The sequence below is a fragment of the Anolis sagrei genome, chromosome 1 (assembly GCF_037176765.1).
Source record: "Anolis sagrei isolate rAnoSag1 chromosome 1, rAnoSag1.mat, whole genome shotgun sequence".
NCBI lineage: Eukaryota > Metazoa > Chordata > Lepidosauria > Squamata > Dactyloidae > Anolis > Anolis sagrei.
Genome location: NC_090021.1, coordinates 224,343,709 through 224,366,216, shown reverse-complemented (window position 1 = coordinate 224,366,216; position 22,508 = coordinate 224,343,709).

Below are 22,508 nucleotides of genomic sequence, written 5' to 3'. Positions count from 1 at the left end.
GAAAGGCGGGGTAGAAATCTTGTAAATAAATAAATACATTTTTGAAGCATGCTAGAAATACCCTAAAGGCACCAGATCCCATCTTAACATGGTTTCTTTAAAACATTTCTAACATGCTCTACAAGCAGGTAATCCTTAGATTGCTACACAATAAGGTCTCCCATCCGGTTAGTACTTGGATGGAACACCACCAGTGAATACTAAATATTAGGCTATATTCCAGAAGAATATAGCCTAATATTGACCTTGAGGGAGCTGGGGGTGGTAACGGCCGACAGGGAGCTCTGGCGTAGGCTGGTCCATGAGGTCACGAAGAGTCGGAGACGACTGAACGAATGAACAACAACATTCCAGAAGAAAGAATGATAAAATCACCTCTGAGTTTTCCTTTCCCAAGAAATCCCTATGAAATGCACCGAGTCTCCATAAATCAACTTGGTGACACACACAGAAAAGAAATGCTATGTATTGGGGAGGGTGGATTAAAAACATATATATTTTTTAAAAAAATCCTTGTCAAGATGGTTTCAAAATTACCAGGTGGCTGTTCTATCTGCATTCAATATTAGCTACAAATGAGAACAACTGACAGGCCAGTTCTGGAAGGGGCAATTAGATTCCAGGTTCTCTGTGAGAAAAATGTAGGTGTAAACTCTTCAGTAGTCTAGCAAGTTATTAGTTTAGTCCCAGAGGAAGCTAGCTCAGCCAGCCTGAAGGGAAAATGCAATTTCTTTCCATTTATAAAGTAAACCTAGGAAATTGCCAGCTGTTTTGAGAGGCAGGTGAATCCACACACACTTACATATCTTTCTTGCTTTCTTACCACCAGACTTGGCATCAGGAATTTTGCAGGTCATACTTTTTGTGTTGTTTCTACCCCTCATGAACCTCTTGAAATACTCCTTTTTTAAAGATGCACAAGCAAGAGTGAGACCCACTGCAGTTATATTTAACCAACTTAGCCTGATATCCTGACCTGGCTAATGTTCCCATCAGGTTGGTAAGTTTTCCAGAAAAGCTCTGCTTCTCTGTGCAGATGGAAAATGTTATGATCTGACCCTCAGGGAGGAAGGTAAAAAACTGCAATTAACACTTCACCCAGTCTAGATTTCTTACAGGGGCCATGAGTTCAAAAGAACGATACTGCTTGCCACTTTATTAAGTGGTAGTTACTTAGCTATTCTGTTTTTCCACAGCCACAGAGACATAGTGGAAGTACTGCTTTCTCAACTTACTCTTCTTTGTCCTATTTTAGAGACATATTGGAACTGAGAGAATTACACAGGATGTTTCAAAATGATGGATTCAGTTTGAACGCAGTATGTTTCATGCTGGCAACATGTTACAATTACACACAAAGTGAAAAAAGGTTAATGAATTATCAAGTTAAAATGTTACAAAACATTTTGAGCCAGAATCAAACCTTAAGAAGAGAAGGCTGAGAGGAGGCATGATAGCCATGCATAAGTATGTGAAAGGAAGTCATAGGAGGAATCAAGCTTGTTTTCTGCTGCCCTGGAGACTAGGACGTGGAACAATGGCTTCAAACTACAAGAAAAGAGATTCCATTTGAACATTAGGAAGAACTTCCTGACTGTGAGAGCTGTTCAGCAGTGGAACTCTCTGCCCCAGAGTGTGGTATAGGCTCCTTCTTTGGAGGCTTTTAAACAGAGGCTGGATGGCCATCTGTCAGGGGTTCTTTGAATTTATTTATTTATTTATTTATTTACTGGCCTTGTATACCGCCGTTTCTCAGCCTAACTGGCGACTCAACGTGGTTTACAACAAAATATACAGTGCACAGTATACAATTAAAACCATAAAAACATAATACACAATATTACACGTAAATCACAATCCAATACATCTCCTAACTAAAATCGTGGTCCAATTTCATCATCCATATTACCAATCCATAATCAACACATTCATTGCACCGAATTAACCAAATGCCTGCTTGAACATCCAAGTTTTTAGTCTTCTTCGGAATACCATCAGCGAGGAGGCTGATCTTACCTCCATGGGAAGGGTGTTCCAGAGCCGAGGGGCCACCACAGAAAAGGCCCTGTCTCTCGTCCCTGCCAGCCGCACCTGTGAAGCAGGCAGGATAGAGAGCAAGGCCTCCCCAGAAGATCTTAGGGTCCTGGTGGGCTGATAGGCCGAGATATGTTCGGATAGGTAGGTTGGGCCAGAACAGTTTAGGGCTTTAAAGGCCACGCCAGCACTTTGAATTGAGCCCGGTAGCAAATCGGCAGCCAGTGGAGCTGGTGCAGCAGAGGAGTTGTGTGCTCCCTGCGCTCCGCTCCAGTTAGTATCATGGCTGTCGACCGTTGGACTAATTGGAGCTTCCGAGCCATCTTCAAAGGCAACCCCACGTAGAGAGCGTTGCAGTAGTCTAAACGGGATGTAACTAGAGCGTGGACTACCGTGGCCAAGTCAGACTTCCCAAGGTATGGGCGCAGTTGGCGCACGAGTTTTAACTGTGCGAATGCTCCCCTGGTCACCGCTGAAACCTGGGGTTCCAGGCTCAGCGATGAGTCCAGGATCACACCCAAACTGCGAACCTGCATCTTCAGGGGGAGTGCGACCCCATCCAACACAGGCTGTAACCCTATACCCTGCTATTTTCCTGCTTCTTGGCAGGGTGTTGGACTGCCCCATGAGGTCTCTTCCAACTCTATGATTCTATCTCCACAAATGGAAAATATCTCATTGGGCTTTATGTTGCAGGGTCACCATCTTGTGAATAACTGTGACTAGGGGCTGTCTGTATATTGGGAGAGCCATCTCACATACCATACCTTGCCTGTCTCCTGAGGAATTTGCATAAAGACCAAGTAGCAACAGTAAGAACTGACCATGGAACAACAGACTGGTTCAAGATTGGGAAAGGTGTACGGCAGGGTTGTATACTCTCATCCAACCTATTCAACTTGCATGCAGAACACATCATGCAATGCACAGGACTTGACAAATGCAAGGCTGGGGTTAAAATTGCTGGAAGAAACATAAACAATCTTAGATATGCAGATGATACTACTTTGATGGTTGAAAGCAAGGAGGAGCTGAGGAGCCTTCTAATCAAGGTGAAAGAAGAAAGTGCAAAAGCTGGGTTGCAGTTAAACATACCCCCCCCCCCTCAAGATTCTGGCAACCGGACTGATTGATAACTGGCAAATAAAGGGAGAAAACCTACACTGAAAAGGAAAAGCTACACTGAAACCAAGTCTATGGAGAAACCAACTGGTCCTACTGAAGCCATTTAAATTCTCACCACATGTGAATTTCCACCTTTCTAGGTGCAAAGATTAGTGCAGATGCAGACTGCAGCCAGGAAATCAGAAGACGTTTACTTCTTGGAAGGAGAGCAATGACCAATCTTGATAAAATAGTGAAGAGTAGAGCCACATACTTAAAGTAATGGTATTCCCCATAGTAACCTATGGATGTGAGAGCTGGACCATAAGGAAGTCTGAACAAAGGAAGATAGATGCTTTTGAATTGTGGTGTTGGAGGAAAATTCTGAGTGTGCCTTGGACCGCAAGAAGATCCAACTAGTCCATACTTCAGGAAATAAAGCCCGACTGCTCATTGGAGGGAAGGATATTAGCAGCAAAGATGAAGTACTTTGGCCACATCATGAGAAGACAGGAAAGCTTAGAGAAGACAATGATGCTGGGGAAAATGGAAGAAAAAAGGAAGAGGGGCCGACCAAGGGCAAGACAGATGGATGGTATCCTTGAAGTGACTGGTTTGATTCAGAAGGAGCTGGGGCTGGTGACGGCTGACAGGGAGGTCTGGCATGGGCTGGTCTATGAGGTCATGAAGAGTCGGAAGCGACTGAATGAATAAACAACAACAATCTCACAGTAATATTTTTAAAGATTTTCAAATGGTAAGGGTTTCATTTATGGGCAGTTTGTGGTTTCAGAGATGTACTGATTTCAAATCAGGTCCATTTTTTAAAAACACCTTATATTAAATGCAGTATGATGAAATAGCAAACACAGAATGGCTTTAACACTGTAAATGGATAAGGAGTTGAACTGGAAGACTATGATGATTATAGTTTTGATGGTTTTAAATTGATTTTTCCATGGTAACCCAGCTCAAAGTGAGCTGAGCTGGCTACCATCCCCCCCCCCTCCTAGTTATTCTACTTTAAATACTTACCCTTTTAAACACCTATAATCATATATGACTGTAGATTAAAATTTTCACTTCACCACAGTTAGCAACTGTGCACCTCATGGTTGGCACTGGGATCAACATCAGTTAGATCCACATAGGTCAAGAGGTAGGCACAACTTGAACAACACAAAAATGAGGGAATTTTTCCATCAAATATTATTTATATCATGTAATCAGCTTTGAGATGCTGAGACAATATACGAAATGTCACATTTTTGAGGTGCTTAGTTTACAGTGGGTGGGTTTAGCACAGCAGGCTAAACAGCTATGCTGCAGAAAAATCCTGCCAATCGGAAGGTCAGCAGTTCAATCCCAGGCGGGATGACCACCCACCATTAGCCCCAGCTCACCTGTCCACCTAGCAGGTCGAAAGCAGAAATGCAAGTAGATAAACTGGGTACTTTTTTTTTAGCAGGGAGGTAATAAAAAGGTGCTCCTAAAAGGACATTGATTCAAGGAAAGCTGCTCATCATGTAAGATAGAGCAACAGCATCCCCCTCCCCCATGGCTGGAATCGAGCATAGCCTCCAAGATGCTGAAAATAAGATGGGAAGAACTGCCTTTACCTCTGTCTGTGTTGCCTGTCCTTGAAAGAAGAAACATATTCTTACTCACGTTTATAATCCAGCCTTCCTCAAAGTGGTGTTCCTGAAGCTAGTTATCTTTTGAGGTAAGCTAGGGTGATAGAGAATGTGTGATCCAAGATCCCACTTGTCCTAACCACAATTTTAGTGGCAATATAAAACTGTTTTCTAGACACTAGGTTAAATTTGGTACCTTTAGTTAAATGCTTTGGATGAAGAAACAGTCACAGGATTTACCAGCATACCCCAAATTTATGTCTTTAGTCTCATAGCCATCAAACCAATCAAAATCTACTTATGTCAACTGGCTTCAAGTGTCATCTCAGAAACTCACTTTTTGACAGTGTGTATACAGGCAATTTATTAGACAGCAGGAAACAGAAAAATTGATTTAGGACATTGACAAGGGTAACTATATATTGCTTCCCCATCCCCAAGGGTAATTAATCCATACATGAAGGGTGATGACTAGAGTGCAGATGGCAAAAAACTCGCGACAAGACATGCTATAGAGGTCACCTCCATTCCTATAAGGTGGCAATACTTACAGTGAAGAAAGCTTTCCTCTGTGCAAGCATTGCATTGTGGATTCACATCTAGTTAAGCTGTTCAAAGTAATGAAAAGCTTAACCTAGGTGCCCTCCCTTCTGAAACTATTGCTAGAACCTTCAGTAGCTCACTGTGATGTTTTTAACAACCATTTTGCAGATAAAAGTTCTCACATAAGAGCTGACTTAGACATTGTCATTGTAGTAGAGGCTAAAAACAAGGTATCCAGCAACTCTGTAAGTGGGATTACACTGGATCAGTTTCAATTGGTGAGTACTGTTAATATGGACAAGCTGCTGGGGCAAGTAAGGAAGACAACCTGCAATGTATCAAAAATGGAGCATGGAAGGAGGAGGAGGAGGAGGAGGGTGGTGATTGTTTTATACAAATGAGTTAAACTGCAATCAGAAACATCACACCATTTTGTACCACCTAAAATATTAATCCAATGGAGACAGTTCCCATCTTCTGTTGTACGACTCATCATCCAAAGTAATATCAAGCTACGAATATATGCTTATGAACTTAGAGCTAATAGTTACATAGCCAAACCAAATTTATGAAAAAATGAACACATTAAATAAGGCCTTGGCAAAAAACAAAAACCCTCTTAAGGGCACTGTGCTCTTAATTATGTCACTAAATGCTAGGGGGGAAGCAGGTTATGTACTCTCCCAGTAAGTGATTTCAAAACCTTTTTATTATTCTTATTATTATTTCTAAGTAAAATGTCTTCCACCGTGTCAAAGGCACAGTTAGAAATAATTGCTAAGTTAGAAAAAGAGAGCAAAGAAAAGTGACTTTGACTTACCTGAGCAAAAATACAGCATGTGAAATGTTTCTTCACCAGCAGAGAACACTTGTTTTTATTTCCCAACCTTCATTCTCTCATAAAATGCCCAAATGGGATTTTATGAAGCTTTCCAAAAAAAATTTCACCCTTGGGTTGAAAACAAGCATGAGAAATTTGAGTCCAGAGGACAATTATTTTACAAAGAGTTCAAACCAGGGAAATGTAATGGGGGTGCTTCATCAGCCATAACTATAGCTGTATTGCTGTAATGCACGGCACGCAGCAGCAAGAATTGAGAATCACTACCGTTCGTCATGGAGATAGTTTCTACTGAAGAACTGAAGAGAAGGTATCTTGGTTATGCGGGGGGTGAGGGGTGAGAGAAAGAGGCAACCAGAATAAATAAGATACCACTGGCTGCTGTCTCAAAACCCATGCAGCTCCCCATGATCTTGACTTGTATTAGGCAAGTTGAAAAGGGAGTGATTCGTGGCAGAAGAGGAAAGAACGCCTTCCTATATGTGTTCCTACTTGAGTAGCAATATTGTCTGCCAGGATGGTTGTAGCCAATGGAAAGAAGGCCAGGCTTTCAGAGTTTGCTTGACAATATGATAGTCTCATGATCCCTGCGACCCACATGGTCCCTCTCCACTGCCTCTAAAACAGTAATATCTGAGAAAATGGCAATATTTAGAGTTGTTTCAACTTCTTTGGGTTCTGTGCTGACACAGAGTTTGTGCAGGCACAAACATAGTAGTGTAGTATATTGTTGTCCTGTCCGGGCACTTCTTATACAAGAGAACAATATAACTACAAGGAGCTTGGGATGCCTCATAAGAAGCCCTGTCCCGTGTTTATGTTTTTCTTCCAGGCTCCTCCTGGCTCCTTCTGTCTTCTGAAGAGGGTCTTTTCCATCCATGGAGGTTCACTGAATGATTTAGAATTATACATCCTTCATTTTTCAGGAAAAGGTCCAATTAATCCTATATAGTATTTTTTGCAGCTCCTTTAAAAATGTCTTTCTCAGAGTTTCCTATTTGTCTACAGCTTACTTCAGCTGCTATATAATGACTTCAGACTACAAACATAGTTTTAGGTCAATTAACTCATGAGAGGGAGACATAAGAGGAAGAGGCAGAAACTTGGATTTCCCTGTAGCTTCAGACAAAAAAATTATTACAGTTGCTCCTTGCTTGTGTGTATTTTGGCCTACTTACCCCTATTCTGATGTTGTTTGGTTACATGTGCTCCAGTGTTCATCAATGGAATGTTGAAGCATATGGTATTAGAATTCTGGATTTCAAATTTAGAGGTGACTCTTTGGCTATCCTCTTCAGTCATTAGTCTGTAATAAGATGCTCTTTAAACCATGAGAAATCTGTTTGGCATAGCCGAACTTTGTTTTGAAACTGGGGCAGTAGCCTCAATGAAAATGAATTATGACAGCTAGCCTTTGAAGATGTTGTATTACATTGATGTGTGGCCTGCAACCCAGGAAATAATGGCATGGAACTGAGCTCTGGATTACAACCCAGCAAGCGTTCCAATGTACTAAGCCTCAGTTTACCATCCAGGAAACTGTTGCACCATACCTTACTTCCAAGGGGGCCTAGATAAAATTCAGTGTGGTATATCTTTAGGTCATGGTCCGCTCAGATAGTGATAATGAGGAGTCACTTGGAGGGTAAGCAGTGGAGATGGAGGTAATCAGCTCCCTGTAGTCTGCCCAGCCCAGCCCAGCCCAGCCACTGCTGCAGATTAGCATTCAGCAAAATCAAACACTCCTCAGCAACCTGAAGCAAACACATCTGAGCAAAATATAGAAGGATTAACCATATCCACAGCTCTAGAGCACAGGAAAGAGTGGGCAGAGTATCAGTCTCAAAAATTAAAAGGGAAATTATCAGTAATCAAGCATTAGCTGAGATCTTAAGATAAAAAGCCCTCAGAATTGTGATTCTTCACACCCAACAACATTTTTTCTTGGTTTGAGTCCAGTGTTTGTTAGCTCTTTTCCTGGGACCTTACTCTGCTGTTTTTCAGTGTGTCACTCAATATCTGGCTTTGATTCCGGTAATCTGACTTTTGGCTCTGGTATCTTTGTTTGTTTGAACTTCATACTTCTGACTTCGGAGCGAACTTTCAATTATTCTTCTGCTTTCTAAGGTCTCTGGTGATCAGCATTTCTGACCCTGTACTGTTGACCTTGACAATTTCAGTGACTCTGTTTGGACTTTGCTTTCACACAGTGACTCTTTCATTGGGACTAACCTCTGAGCCAACATACATAGAAGTGAACTGGGATGTTTATACATGGTAGGAAAATATACAAATAAGTTAGCATTTTATTATTCTGTACCTCCTTGGGTGCTTTATATTGTCCACACAATGTGGACCATAAACCTGTTGCAAGAATGTGACCTGCAATTGAAATGTATGGTGGAAAAACATTCCTTATTCCTAGAATCTAGATTCAGCATGAAGCTAGTTGAAATGAAATGCCACTGAAATCAATAAAAAAGAAACCATGTAGTGTAACTCCTACTTGTTCCAACTGATATATGATATTTGGGACTAGTCCTATTCTAGAAGCAGAGTTTGAGAATATTAATTTTGGAATTGCATCTCCCAAAATCCCCTGACCAACATTGATGCTGTTGATCATTCAGATTGGTGACACAGAGGTTCAGATCAAAAAATAACAGTTCCAGGCTTTGCTTAGAACTCCTCCAAAAACAAGTTTTCTTCCAGTAAGATATCACAATTACAAGTTAACTTCTTTTGCACCACAGCTTTGCTTTTTTGAAAGTGAATCCATGGCTGGTTGACCCTTCTTTAGAATGCAGGAAAGCTCCACTGAATTGTGGAACTTTTTGCATCCTCCAGAACTCAGACATAATGATATGAAAACCCAGGAGTTAAAGGCAGATATGGAAAAGCCCCAAAATCAGACCAGACATTGTGTTTGTGAGGTCTGCAATTAAAATCTCATTTCTGAGATATTTGTGAAAGGGAAGATGATTTCAAAACCTGTCTCTAGATAGCTGCTGAGTACAATATGATCCCAAAGCATAAGGGGCACTGATTTTCTCTCCTGTGGATTGCCATTATATTGTGCTGTCTAATGTGGCACCATCTGATATTGATGAAACAAATCAAAACGTGTTTCATCCTTTCTAGTCTGTTATTTCTCCCCTTTTGTCTACAAGCAGAAATAATTCATGGGAAATAGATGCTTTAGATGTAGTCCAACATAAATGATCGCTATGGTGATCAAACACAATTCTTTCAGTAAGTGTGTATTTCTGATTCAATTTGCCACTGCACATTAAATTGCTTCTGCTGATAAGTGCTTGCCTACGTTTAATGAGATATTATAGGTCTGCCACAAACTTTGTTCTCTGCATTTATTTGAGATGTCATTTGAAATCCTATGCAGATTTGCTGGTATGTAAACAACTCAGATGCTTATAAAAGAGTCAAGCGTAACATCTTCCAGAATGTAGCTCAGCGGGAAGTAACACTGATAAATATGAAAGCAAAACCAAAAGTCAAAATTAAAAATGAGCGTTTTCTTCACTTTAAAAAATAAAATATCTGTTTATTCAGTTTTTAAAATATTAAACAAAACAACAATAAATTACCTCCATTATCTTTTCACCAATTTGAAATCCTCATTACAGAGATATGTAAAATATCTGGCACAAAGTATTGCATTCCTTTCCTCTTTTTTTTTTTTTTTCTTTTTTTTTTTTGCTGTACTAGAATTGGTGAAAAGATAATGGGGGTAATTTATTGTTGTTTTGTTTAATATTTTAAAAACTGAATAAATAGATATTTTATTTTTTAAAGTGAAGAAAACGCTCATTTTTAATGTTGACTTTTGGTTTTGCTTTCATATTTATCAGTGTTACTTCCTGCTGAGCTACATTTTTACATCAAACTGTGAAGTAAAAAATCACCACCATTTGCATCCATCTTTATACTGAGTCATCATTACTTCATTTCCCACATTGTTGAACCTGATCCTGAATCTGAGGTCCAAGACTCTCTTCTCGGATCTGCAGAGTGGGGAAGGGGAAAATCTCAGGGTACAAACCTTTCTATAATAATTATATACAGCCTTGGGTCCTCCCACACACATGGATGTAGAAAGTTTAGGAGCCACTGTTGTCCGGAATCTCAGGGTCCATTTCACAACATGCCATTTCCAATCAGTTCCAATAGAGACATGTAGAGATCAGGGACATCATCAGAGATTGTTTATTGCTGTGTTGGCAAAGGAAAGATGTCAGGAGAATTTTTCCCATAAATCACAATTACAAGCATGGACATTCACTGTGATTTGTGTAAATTATGATCAGCAATATTACTGGTACACAGTTTATTCATTGTTAAAATAATAGGCATCACTCTGATTGGTACAAATTACAATGCACAATCTTATTGGTGTAAAGTGTGTGGTAGGATATTTTTAAAAGCCCTTCATTGGAGTAATTATTGTGTTTGCCTTCTGTATCTAAACTGCCCTGCTCCACCCATGGGAGCTCATTAACATAGGAAGTGATTGTTTCAGGGGGAACAAAGTTTGTTGCTGGATATCAGGGCTGTGAAGAGGAGGACTCTTTGATTCCTTAATTAAACAGTAGTCTAATTGTTGCATCCCAGGCCAGGAAACACTTCTGTACTTAATCTCCTCACACCAGCCCAGGTTAAATCAGCAAAGCAGTTTATTGAAGATTATATAAAAAGCAAATAGCACAAATAGTAAAAACTTCAAAGTCCAAGTGTATCAATAATACATAAGGTTCCAGGTGCAAAAATAATCAAGAGTCCCAATGCAGCAAGGCATCCAAAACAGGAATACAAAAATAAAACAAAACCAAGAAACATAAAATCCAATACAGAGATACAGAAATAATCCCTGGCATTCAAAAACAAGAACATGTACACAGCCACGAAACTAGAAGTCTCCAAGCAGGCATGGCTTCACAAGAGCTGTTGTCTCTGTTATCAGTGTTGACCAGACTAGGCAAACTCCCGACCTCTCTAATATACCCAAAAAATCATGTCTTTTCACATGGGATTCTGATATGGGTCTCTTTTCTAATAAGTGCTGTGATCTTCATATTCTTTGTTGATTAGCCCTAAGTCTATTAAAACTAGTTCTCCTATCAACAAACTCATTGCAATTATCTTGAAGCTGGTTATTCTCGGCACCTTAAGTTTCAGCCTCTGAACTCCTTTTCCTGAAGATCAGCTCCCTTCCATCTTCTGAAAGAGGCCTTGACTAGTTAGAGCCACAGACTACTCAGTTTTGGACTTAAAATTTCAGGCCCAGGATCGCTATTGACAGACACCACCGTGGGCTGAATCTCAGTTCTGTATACAAGTATATTTTCCTGCTCAGCACATTCCTTGAAAAACTTCATTTCCAAGCAGAGAAGTATGATGTTTTCCATACTTGTTGATTCCTATTTGGACTGCATGCTTTGGGAGAGTGTGTGGTTGATGCTGAATAATGACCTCATCACAAGGGCACTTTTTGGCAGCATGCACCAGCTCCCACTACTTCACACATGGAGCCTACCAGATCCCATCAAACGATGCTGGTGGGGTTCCATAGGTGAAGTAGTGTGGAGCTGGCACATGCTACCAACACAGTAACACAGGAGGCTTCCCATGTTGCCATAGAACCAATGAGGGGAAGGGGGGAGACCAAATGTTCCCCATGTGGTCTACATTTCCTCCCATGGGATTGCCCTCAGCTGGAGTTAGGTAGTGCGAGGCATGGGGCACTGGGTTCCCCATGCCCTCCAATGATGTGCAACGTTCTCAGCAGCTGTGTAACGAGGTTGTAAATCGTGCTTGCTGACATCAGTAAGGGGCATCCACAGCATTCTGCTTTTGGCCCCAAAATCTTACAGCCTAAGATGCTTCTGACCTGTCAACCCTAACCATGGCACTATGCACTGAAATCATTTCCACATCAGACAGAGTCAAAAGCTTTTTCCAAATTAAACTACTGCATAATTTGACAAAATGATGCTATCAGTTTGTAAATAATACACCATTCTCCCATCCCTTCCTTCTGGCTATTTACGTGAATGGCCAAGAATCTATAAACCCATATTTGCATTTCTATGCCTATTCAAAATAGACTCAGCCTCATAGAAATCTTGGAGACCAAGTTATCTAAGACTGGGTTGCTGTAAGTTTTCCAGGCTGTACGGCCATATTCCAGAAGCATTCTCTCTTGACATTTCACCCACATCCTCAGGCATTGTAATGTCTGTTGGAAACTAGGCAAGTAAAGTTTCTCGTATATTTAAGGAATGTCCAGGATGGAAGAACGAACAATTGTCTGTTTGAGGCAAGTGTGAATGTTGCAATTGGCCATCTTCCATAGATGTGGTCAAAATGTCAGGAGAGAATACTTTTGGAACATGGCCATACAGCCCAGAAAACTCACAGCAACCCAGTAATTCCAGCCATGAAAGCCTTCGACAACACATTAATGTTGGCCATCTGTTTGGGGTGCTTTAATTGTGCTTTTCCTGCATGGCAGCGGGGTTGGACAGGATGGCCCATGGGTTCTTCTATTGAAATACTATTAAGTTTATGATGGTTAAAACATTTCTTCATTTTAAATATGTTTTATTCTTTCTTTACTTTTTTCACACTACAAATGAGATAATTGTAGTGTGCATAGAAATTTGTACATGTTTTTCTCAATTAGATCACACAAACACTCTCCATCCATCTGCCACTGGCCCAGCCAATCTGTCAAATGTTAAAATGGAATGCATCAAAAAGTTTGCCCATGCATGATATATAAGCATTTCTTGGGGTGCCATAATAAACTTTTGCTGCAAGAAGGGCTCCGCAGCTGAAAAGGTTTGAAAACCCCTGTTCTAGAAAATACATCTTTCTACTTTACTTGATATATTTACTGGCATAAATGTTTGTCTTTGTTCTTGGGTTCCTTGCTTCATAACTAAAATAATTCCTTCTAGGATAATACTAATTCTATTACTAACAATGGTGTTTTCCTGTAACTTTTTATTGGTGCTAATATTGGGCCATCACATGTTCAGCTCTCAGGATTTTACTGTCTGAGATCGGGCAGTGAATCATACCATCTCCTTCCACCTCCGTCAAGGTGCATGGTTCTCAAAACCAGCCATTTTATTCTGGTAAGTGAAGTAGAAAAGTCCTCACAAACCTAGCAAATTTGTTCCTCCGCCCGTCCCCCATGGGACCCACAGTAATTTATACTGTTTATTAAAACAAAATACCTAAAATAACATGTAAAACAATTCTTTAAAAGATCAATACAGTTTAAAATATTTATAACAACTGAAAACCACATTAAAGCATATTACATAATAAGAAACAGCACAAACATTGCACTACACCAACCAGATAAAAGCGGAAAACTTGTTTAAATAAGGGCTTTCTATGTTGGGGAATTGAGGTCAGAGTTGGAGTCAACTGGGTCTGCCTTGAAAAAGAGTAAACACATCTAATAAATCTAATAAATAGTTGTCTGCAGCCCTTTCATGACACAGAACCCACTGCCTGAAGTACCTGGAACATTCAGCCTAATGGGGCGGCCAGCTCTAACAAAATTTTATTATTGTTTTCTCCCTATAGTGAAAGAAAAATACCAACCTGCTTAACATCAGACCAGATGTTGTTTGTTCTCACATCCAACAAAAATAATGACAATAAAACTGGAATGTGTTACATGTGGAACACCCTCCCTTCAGAAATTCCTTAACGTTTTTATTATTGTTGTGGTAGTTGTTTTAGAGAGTATATAAAAAGGCTTTCCCATTTCTTAGACAGCATTTAGCCCATATCAATAGTATGTGCAGCCCAATTATAAGCTGCCTTGCAGGGGGATAAAAACAAAAGTTAATATTTTAATTTAGAATCAGTTTTACTGCTACCACTGATGTAGATAAAAATTGATGGTTTCACAGCTGTGGAGTTCTTAGATTTAATTAGAGGAACTGTTTCCCCATCATGTACAACTTCTGCATTAGCAGAGGCTTTGCTGATTGGAAGTCATGTGTTGTAGGTAATTTTTGCTGGGTTTCCTGTTGTGCACCACTGCTAAATAGCTCTGTAAGGTATGGCTAACAGATGAAATCTTTCCCCTTGACTTGACTTTCCATTTGGCTAACATCACAGTATTTATGTATCCATCCATCTAGATATTTCCCTCCTTAAATTCACTACACACAGGTTTCCTATCTGATGGATCCAACACACCTTGTCCTTATCTTTAGAGCCCACCATCACCTTGCCTTCCTTATCTCTCTCCTTTTCTCCTGTTTTGTCTGTGCTCATAACCTTCACTCCTGCAACTCCCCCACCCTCAGAGATTCAAAGGTCTCTTGCACTCTCAAATGAACTTGTCACTTCTGCCTTTCCCTCCTGGATCTGCCTCCCAGAACAGTTGCAAATTTCTACTTTTTCCTTCAAATTCTTCAACAATTTCATGAAATGTTTAATACTATCCTCAGCTCCAATGCCCTTCTGTAACTAAGCAGTTATTCCCTGCTCCTATGCACATCAAACCTACTCCACAGTTTGTGTTTATAACCTCTGTGGCAATATGCCACCTGGTGTAACCCTTCCTATTGATGATTTGATTTCCCCCATCATAGAGCAATGAAGGTAGGGGAGATCATGATACCAGCCTCTAAAGAGTTGAGATTAGCAATACATGATTGGGGAAAAGGAGCATGACTTAAGCTGGCTTTATTTGGTGACTCTGCTTATTCTTCATAATCAAACTTTATTATGGTCCAAAGATCCAATTTGCTCAGTGAAAAACGTGCATGGGTGACTCTGCTTATTTTCTCCCTCTTCATATTCTTCAATCCATCGTCCCACTTCCTTCCACAGCAGTATGCTATTGTTTCATGGAGAACTGGACTACTGGCTAAGGGTGGTGTCTTATTTAGGTCTTCTCATCAAGAGCTGCAGGAAAATACAAGGTGGTGATGCACCTTCTAGCACATTTTGTGTAGGTTGGGAATTTGGAACTGCTCCTATGTATCATGTGATGTTGGGGAAAATTTCCTGACATTGAGGTTGTCTCTGGGTCTATGCGCCCACCAAGGGCCATGTGACTTAAGGCCTTCCAGTTTACTATCTGGCTTGGGAGCAACTATGAGTTTCAGGGATTTCTCTTAAGGACTATGGTTTTGCACCAGGGAGCCTGGAGGGTATGGTCTGGGTGAGATCAATCACCCCAATTGCTCCCAAACCAGGTGTTCCCCTCTTGCTGCTCACCAAAATTAATAAAGTTGCCCTTTAAATTAATAAAGTTGCCCTTATTTTATCCCATTCCCTATGGTCACATTATTCCTTGGGCTGGATAGCAAACATTTCTGAACTTGACCAGGCTCACACCTAGGTGATAGTCTGCTGGCAAGGCTACATTCTATGTCTTAGCAGCTTAGTAGAACATGCCTAAACATATCCCAGGAGCCCAATTGCATGAACCCATCTACACTGCCATATAGTGCAGTTTTATACTGCATTATATGATCATTGATCAGTATTGATCAGTATGTAAACTTGAAAAACTGCAAGTCACTTCTGGTGTGAAAGACTTGGCCATCTGCAAGAATGTTGCCCAGGGGATAGCCGGATGTTTTATCATCCTGTGGGAGGCTTCTCTCATGTCCCTGCATGGGAAGGTGGAGCAGACAGATGGGAGCTCACCCACTCCGTGGATTCAAACCACTGAAGATCAGTGCAATGAAACTGCATTATATGAGTCTGACCATATAATGCAATTTCAAATTGTGTTATGTGACTGTGGATGGGGGCCATGTTGCAATGACACAAAAGAACAGTACTTTGAAGATGCTGACTATAGCTATTTCTTAATGGAATAACTGCGTTCAGGAGCAAATACAGAAAATGCAGGTTAGACCAGTTTCATTAAAATGTGGGACAGATTAAATTCTCTTTGTTCCCTGCTTACATGATCATGCCTTATAATTGCCATCTCTTTATTCAGTATATCATTCAAATAATTCTTAATGTATTTACATTTATATCCTGCTGTTGGAAGTTTATTGCTAATTAAAAATATTTATATTACATGCTGAGAGAGAGATAATCTCCCACACTTTTTACTTAAGAATTATGTTGTTCAGTATTATAGCAGATAATGTAAATTTCATTTAGATTCTCTCAGTACAGGACTTGGGCACTGCAGTGCAATCATGTGTGCCCAAACAGGACTATCTCAGATACTCACCAAATTCATTTGGAGGTGGGGAAAATCCAGTGCTGGGATTTTCATGGCTTCCTCAATAATTAGTGCTGTACCTGATTTACAAACAAAACATTTCTCTGAGGCTTAATCTCGTTCTTACAGCTCTCTCTTCTCTATCACAAGATTCTTTATTAACTCAGACATGGCAACAAATTGGCCCAAGAAGGATTATTTCAATACTTATTAATTACAAAAGATTTGCATCTCAATTCAAAGCTCTTCAGAAATCTGAACTGGCAATCCCTATCTTCCTTGAGTCTGGAAAAAAGGCCTCCCAGCTCAATACAAACTGAAAATGGGCATTGATCTTCAATTGAGGAGACTCAGGACTCCTGCTGAGCTGAGAAAGCAAGGTAGAAATAAATAAAAATGATGGAACAGGATTCAAAATTGACTTCAAAATATTCTCTGTCATGGTTCCTGAAAAAGGGAAGGGAACTGAGCCTAGAACTGTGTTGGGTTGTTGTAGGTTTTTTCGGGCTATATGGCCATGTTCTAGAGACATTCTCTCCTGACATTTCACCTGCATCTATGGCAAGCATCCTCAGAGATAGTGAGGTCTTCTGATGTCTGAGGTGGAGTATCCATTGGCCTGTAAAACCCAGTTTAGGTGGTCCAGTTCATCTTGGAGGAAGTGAGGTTCACGGATTCTTTTTGCACAGTCTGCCAAGGCTTTAATGATGCTTTTTTTTTTTTTAACTTGGGTGATGGTTGGAGTTTTTATGTAAATATCTATCTGTGTGTGTGTGTTTTCTGCAAACTGTGTCACCCAATTGTTGATCTGGTTTGTGAATGACTAGGACATCTAGAAAAGGCAGTTTTCCTTCATTTTCCTTTTCCACGGTGAATTGGATGTTTGGGTGGATGCTGTTAAGATGATCCAGGAACCTGTTTAGTTCTTCTTTCCCATGGCCCCAAATGGTGAAAGTGTCATCCACATATCTGAACCATATAGTGGGCTTTTTTGTTGCTGTTTCCAGGGCTTGTTTTTCAAAGTGTTCCATGTTTGTGTTTGATGAGATGATAACGGTTTTGAGACTTGGGTTTCTTCAATCATGGCAAGTGATCCCATATGCAACAAAGAGCCTTTTGACACTAAATAATTATGGTACCATGCTCTCTAGTTTTTTTTTTTTTTTCATGCTACGGGATCCTAAGACTTGCAGTTGACTCGGGGGTTTAGAATTCTCAGCAGAGAGCTCTTGAATACAAAATAAAAAATTACCTTGGGAGTTGCCATGACACTTTACATGGAATTATAGTGTAAGTGCCCTGTGCTGTAAGTGTACAGTGAAAGAACTCAAGAAGAGTAGGAACAGAAAGCACTAATATATTGTGTTTTCAAACTTTTTGGACTTTCTGTGTAATATTTGCAAAAAGGACTCATGTGCCTCTTCCTGTAATGACTATAATGTTCATTTCTGCTCCAATCCTTGATCCAGATTAGTATTTTTGGAACGGTCTGGACTTACCTACAGACTAGTTCATCCCAGGGCTAGACTGAAAGGAAGAACAAGAGTCTGCATGTGTCTGTCTACATACAAGAACATATGCAGGAGGTGAAACTCAACATCTTTTGATCTTACTCAGCCTCCAGGTTCTTACTGCAGCCTCGGACTTTCTGAACACTAGAATGAGAATATGAGATACATTTCCTTAGGTGTTAGTATTCATTTATATTTGTGGTTGTTTTCAAACCTTAATTTCACTAATTTAGAACAAAGATTAAAGTTAGGTTGGAGAAGTACAATACAATGTACAGTGTAAAACATAAAATCCCATTAAATAACCATGTATATATGTATTCAAATAGCAATGAAACTACAACAGAGTCAACAAAAGCAACAAAATCTCAGGCATTGTTGCAATGCGCAGACTCTGATGGTTAGCATAAACTCTCAGAATGAGGCTATCATTCCTGATGTCTGAGTAATGCAGCCCCGAGTCCACCATTAAAGGTGACAGAAAACAGTAGGCAAGCATTAAGAGAAAAAACAGTAGGCATAAAAGCACAAAGCCAAACACATTTTTACAGCTATTAAGGTACCAATCATAGGAGACATCAGCTCATCTTTTCTAATTATAATCTGAAAGCACCGAAGGAGAAACATCTAAGGTTTTATGTCCTAGGTTTTCTTTTATATAATTAAAAAGTCAAGATAGTTTCATAGTAAAGCATTATAAAGATTGAGAGCTTGGTCTATAATCTTCAGAAATCCCTCTCAAAACAAACCCAGGCTTCCAAAGCCCTGAATGTAACTTTATGGGATAATAGGATTCTGCAAGGCAGTACTGTCCTTCCAGTCCACTGAACTGTAAAATCCACTTTAGAGTTTTATGTGACTTCATTCCAATGAATAAAATAATCCACTTCAGAATTTATATCACTCCAGACCAATATCCGACATAAAACTTTGATTATAATTTCTGGGTAGGTGACAAGTAGACTGTGGGTAAATAGTTGTGAGAGCATCTTTTCATCAACTCAAAGGGAAAAAATCTTATTGGCAGATCTCGGTTGAAACAAGCTTATTTGGTCATTGAAACAAAGTAATATCTGTGCCCACAGTATCTGAACAGTAGATTGTGTAGCTTCTTGCACTTATTTACTAGGCCTGGGTAACAACGCAAAAATTTGTTTCTAAAATCGATTTGTAATTGGGGTGTTTTTTTGTTTCGATATTTAAAATAATTACAAAACTTTCCCAAAAAAAAGTTTCGGTATTTACGAAATTTCGTAAATATTTACGAATCGATTCGTTAAGATGGCGGACCCCCGCGCATGCGCAAAATAACTTCCGAAGCTTCGTTATTGGCACGGGGTCGATTCGTTAAGGTTATAACGAATCAATTCGTTAATATGGCAGACACGATTTGCGCATGCGCAAAAACGACTTCCGAGACTTCGTTATTAAATACGAATCATTTTACGAATATTTTTTGTATTTTTTTTAATGAATAAAACACAGGTATTTTTAAAAAATATTCAAAAATGGAAAATTAACCAAAAACTGGCCCTGATGTAGAGCTAACACAGGCAGGAGACAAGGCAATCGAGAGCACAAACCAACAGAAGGCTCTCTTTTTTTTTAGAATATTTTTTGTATTTTTTTATGAATAAAACACAGGTATTTTTAGATAATGTTCAGAAATGGAAAATTGACCAAAAACTGGCCCTGATGTAGAGCTAACACAGGCAGGAGACAAGGCAATCGAGAGCACAAACCAACAGAAGGCTCTTTTTTTTTAGAATATTTTTTGTATTTTTTTTTAAGAATAAAACACAGGTATTTTTAGAAAATGTTCAAAAATGGAAAATTAGCCAAAAACTGGCCCTGATGTAGAGCTAACACAGGCAGGAGACAAGGCAATCGAGAGCACAAACCAACAGAAGGCTCTTTTTTTTTTAGAATATTTTTTGTATTTTTTTTATGAATAGAATAAAACACAGGTATTTTTAGATAATGTTCAGAAATGGAAAATTGACCAAAAACTGGCCCTGATGTAGAGCTAACACAGGCAGGAGACAAGGCAATCGAGAGCACAAACCAACAGAAGGCTCTCTTTTTTTTAGAATATTTTTTGTATTTTTTTAATGAATAAAACACAGGTATTTTTAGATAATGTTCAGAAATGGAAAATTGACCAAAAACTGGCCCTGGTGTAGAGCTAACACAGGCAGGAGACAAGGCAATCGAGAGCACAAACCAACAGAAGGCTCTTTTTTTTTAGAATATTTTTTGTTTGTTTTTTTTAAGAATAAAACACAGGTATTTTTAGAAAATGTTCAAAAATGGAAAATTAGCCAAAAACTGGCCCTGATGTAGAGCTACACAATATCCCAGAGTACTTGTAAGATATCAGTACAAACACAAAACAATCTATGCGTAATGTCAAAGTGTATTATCAAGAAAACATAAAATATTCTATTTACCAAAATCCCCAGTACAAAGCTCAATTCAGTGGTACACAGAAATCAAAAGGAGCAACCGCTCTCAAACATAACAGTTCTGGGAGAGCTAACACAGGCAGGAGACAAGGCAATCAAGAGCACAAACCAACAGAAGGCTCTCTTTTTTTTAGAATATTTTTTGTATTTTTTTAATGAATAAAACACAGGTATTTTTAAAAAATATTCAAAAATGGAAAATTAGCCAAAAACTGGCCCTGATGTAGAGCTAACACAGCCAATAGACAGGGCAATCGAAGCACACAGAGAAGAGTCTTTTCCAACGAAGAATGGAATATTTTCCAACCCAATGCAAGTCTTTTTCCTACCCAAGCCAAGCCAAGCCAAGCACAAGCAGCCCTCCCGGACCTCTCTCCTCCCTCGCCTCCGCACAACAAATGAGCTCCGCGGCCATGCGGAGCCGCTTTTAAAGGCCTTGCCGGCCAATCAGACACTGCCACGGTGCACTGCTTGCTTGCTGATTGGCTCCAGCCTCCCAGGGCACCAGCAGCATCCTCCATCCCATTTCCGAAACGGACGGAAGCTCGTTAAAAGTATGGGGGATGCCGTTTCGTTATTTTTAAACCCTTCCGGGTTTGAAAATATGTTTTGTAATCGTTTCGTAATTAATAAAAATAACGAATAATTAACGAATTACAAAATTAACGAACGAAACCGCCCAGGCCTATTATTTACCATTGCTAGTAACTCTCCAGGAGCCACTATGCAGTGGGGATGTGTTGCCTGTATGCCATCTTTTGGGCTTACCAGCAGTTGGGCACTGGAGGAAACAGGATGCTGACTGAGAAAGCAGAAGAGAGTTGGCTAATAATACATGTGTAGTCAGCTGCTATTTTTGAACAGCATCTCCCCAAATTAACCATTGTTTGACTTTCCTGATAATTCTTAGTAAACATAATTTCATGAAAGCTTATGTCATTCAATTGACACTGCCTGCTCATTTCGATTTTTTTCAGCAATACTGTGATGTGCTGGTAAAAAACTACTAGGCAAGGGAGACAGGGTTTTGTAGTGATTTGAGTTGTGTACTAGAACCCTCAAAGGCCAGGGTTCCAATACACATTGGGTGACTTTGGGTGAGTTGTTCTCTTTCAGTCTGTGTGGTGGCAGACATCCTCTGACTAGATGTTGTTGAGAAACCCTATGGCTGTCATATGTCAAGGGTCTATTGAAGACACACAATAGTTACAACAAATTAGCAAGTCATCTAGTCAGCTCAAGCCAGGAATAAACAAGAGATCATCTCTAGGCCCTTCCAGACAGGCCCTATATCCCAGGATCTGATCCCAGGTTTTCTGTTTATTCCAGATTATCTGGCAATACAGACTCGTGTAACCCAGTTTAAAACAGAAAATCTGGGATCAGATCCTGGGATATAGGCCTGTCTAGAAGAGCCCTCTGTCTCAAGGTGGTTGGCTCAGGAGGGAATTACTTGGGAACTCAAAGAAAGGCTCGCGGTGAATGTGGGTGCTTCCATACAGCACTAAATCATGGGTTTTAAACAAGGGCAAAAAACCCTGGGACTTCAGAGGAGGTCCACATACAGACTGGTCGGTATCAGGGTTTTCACCTCTGTTGTCCAGGCTTTGTTGTGAGATTTAGAGCTTCCAAGATGGCTGCCACAGGACGTCCGCTGGAAATCCCTGACATGCGAATATGCAGAGATTCGGATATGCTGATAACTGCAAAAGTTCTGTTCTTGGTCTTGGCAAGAGAAACCATGCCCTCCAGATGTTTCATGAAGTCTCTGCCACACAAACAAACCTAATTGGGTATGACCATTTCTGCCCAAGTTAGCATTGCACAATGAAACAGGAGCATACACTTTCAAGCCAGGAACAGAACTTAGTCATTATTGATATTTTTAGAGCCTAGCTGCCTGGCCAGCGGTCTAGACAGATTTTGTTGTGTACTTGTGGCATCAAACAACAGGGTGCTGTTCCTGGTTCATACATGGCTGTTCCTGATTGCTCTTCTTGTGAAAAGATGTACAACATTGATGGGGGGGGGGGGTGTACAACTTTGTCCTGGCCAGATAAAATGTGTCCTCCACATATTTCATTAAGTTTCTGGCACACAAACAAAGTTTTTTGTCTTCTATTCAAGTGTTACCTT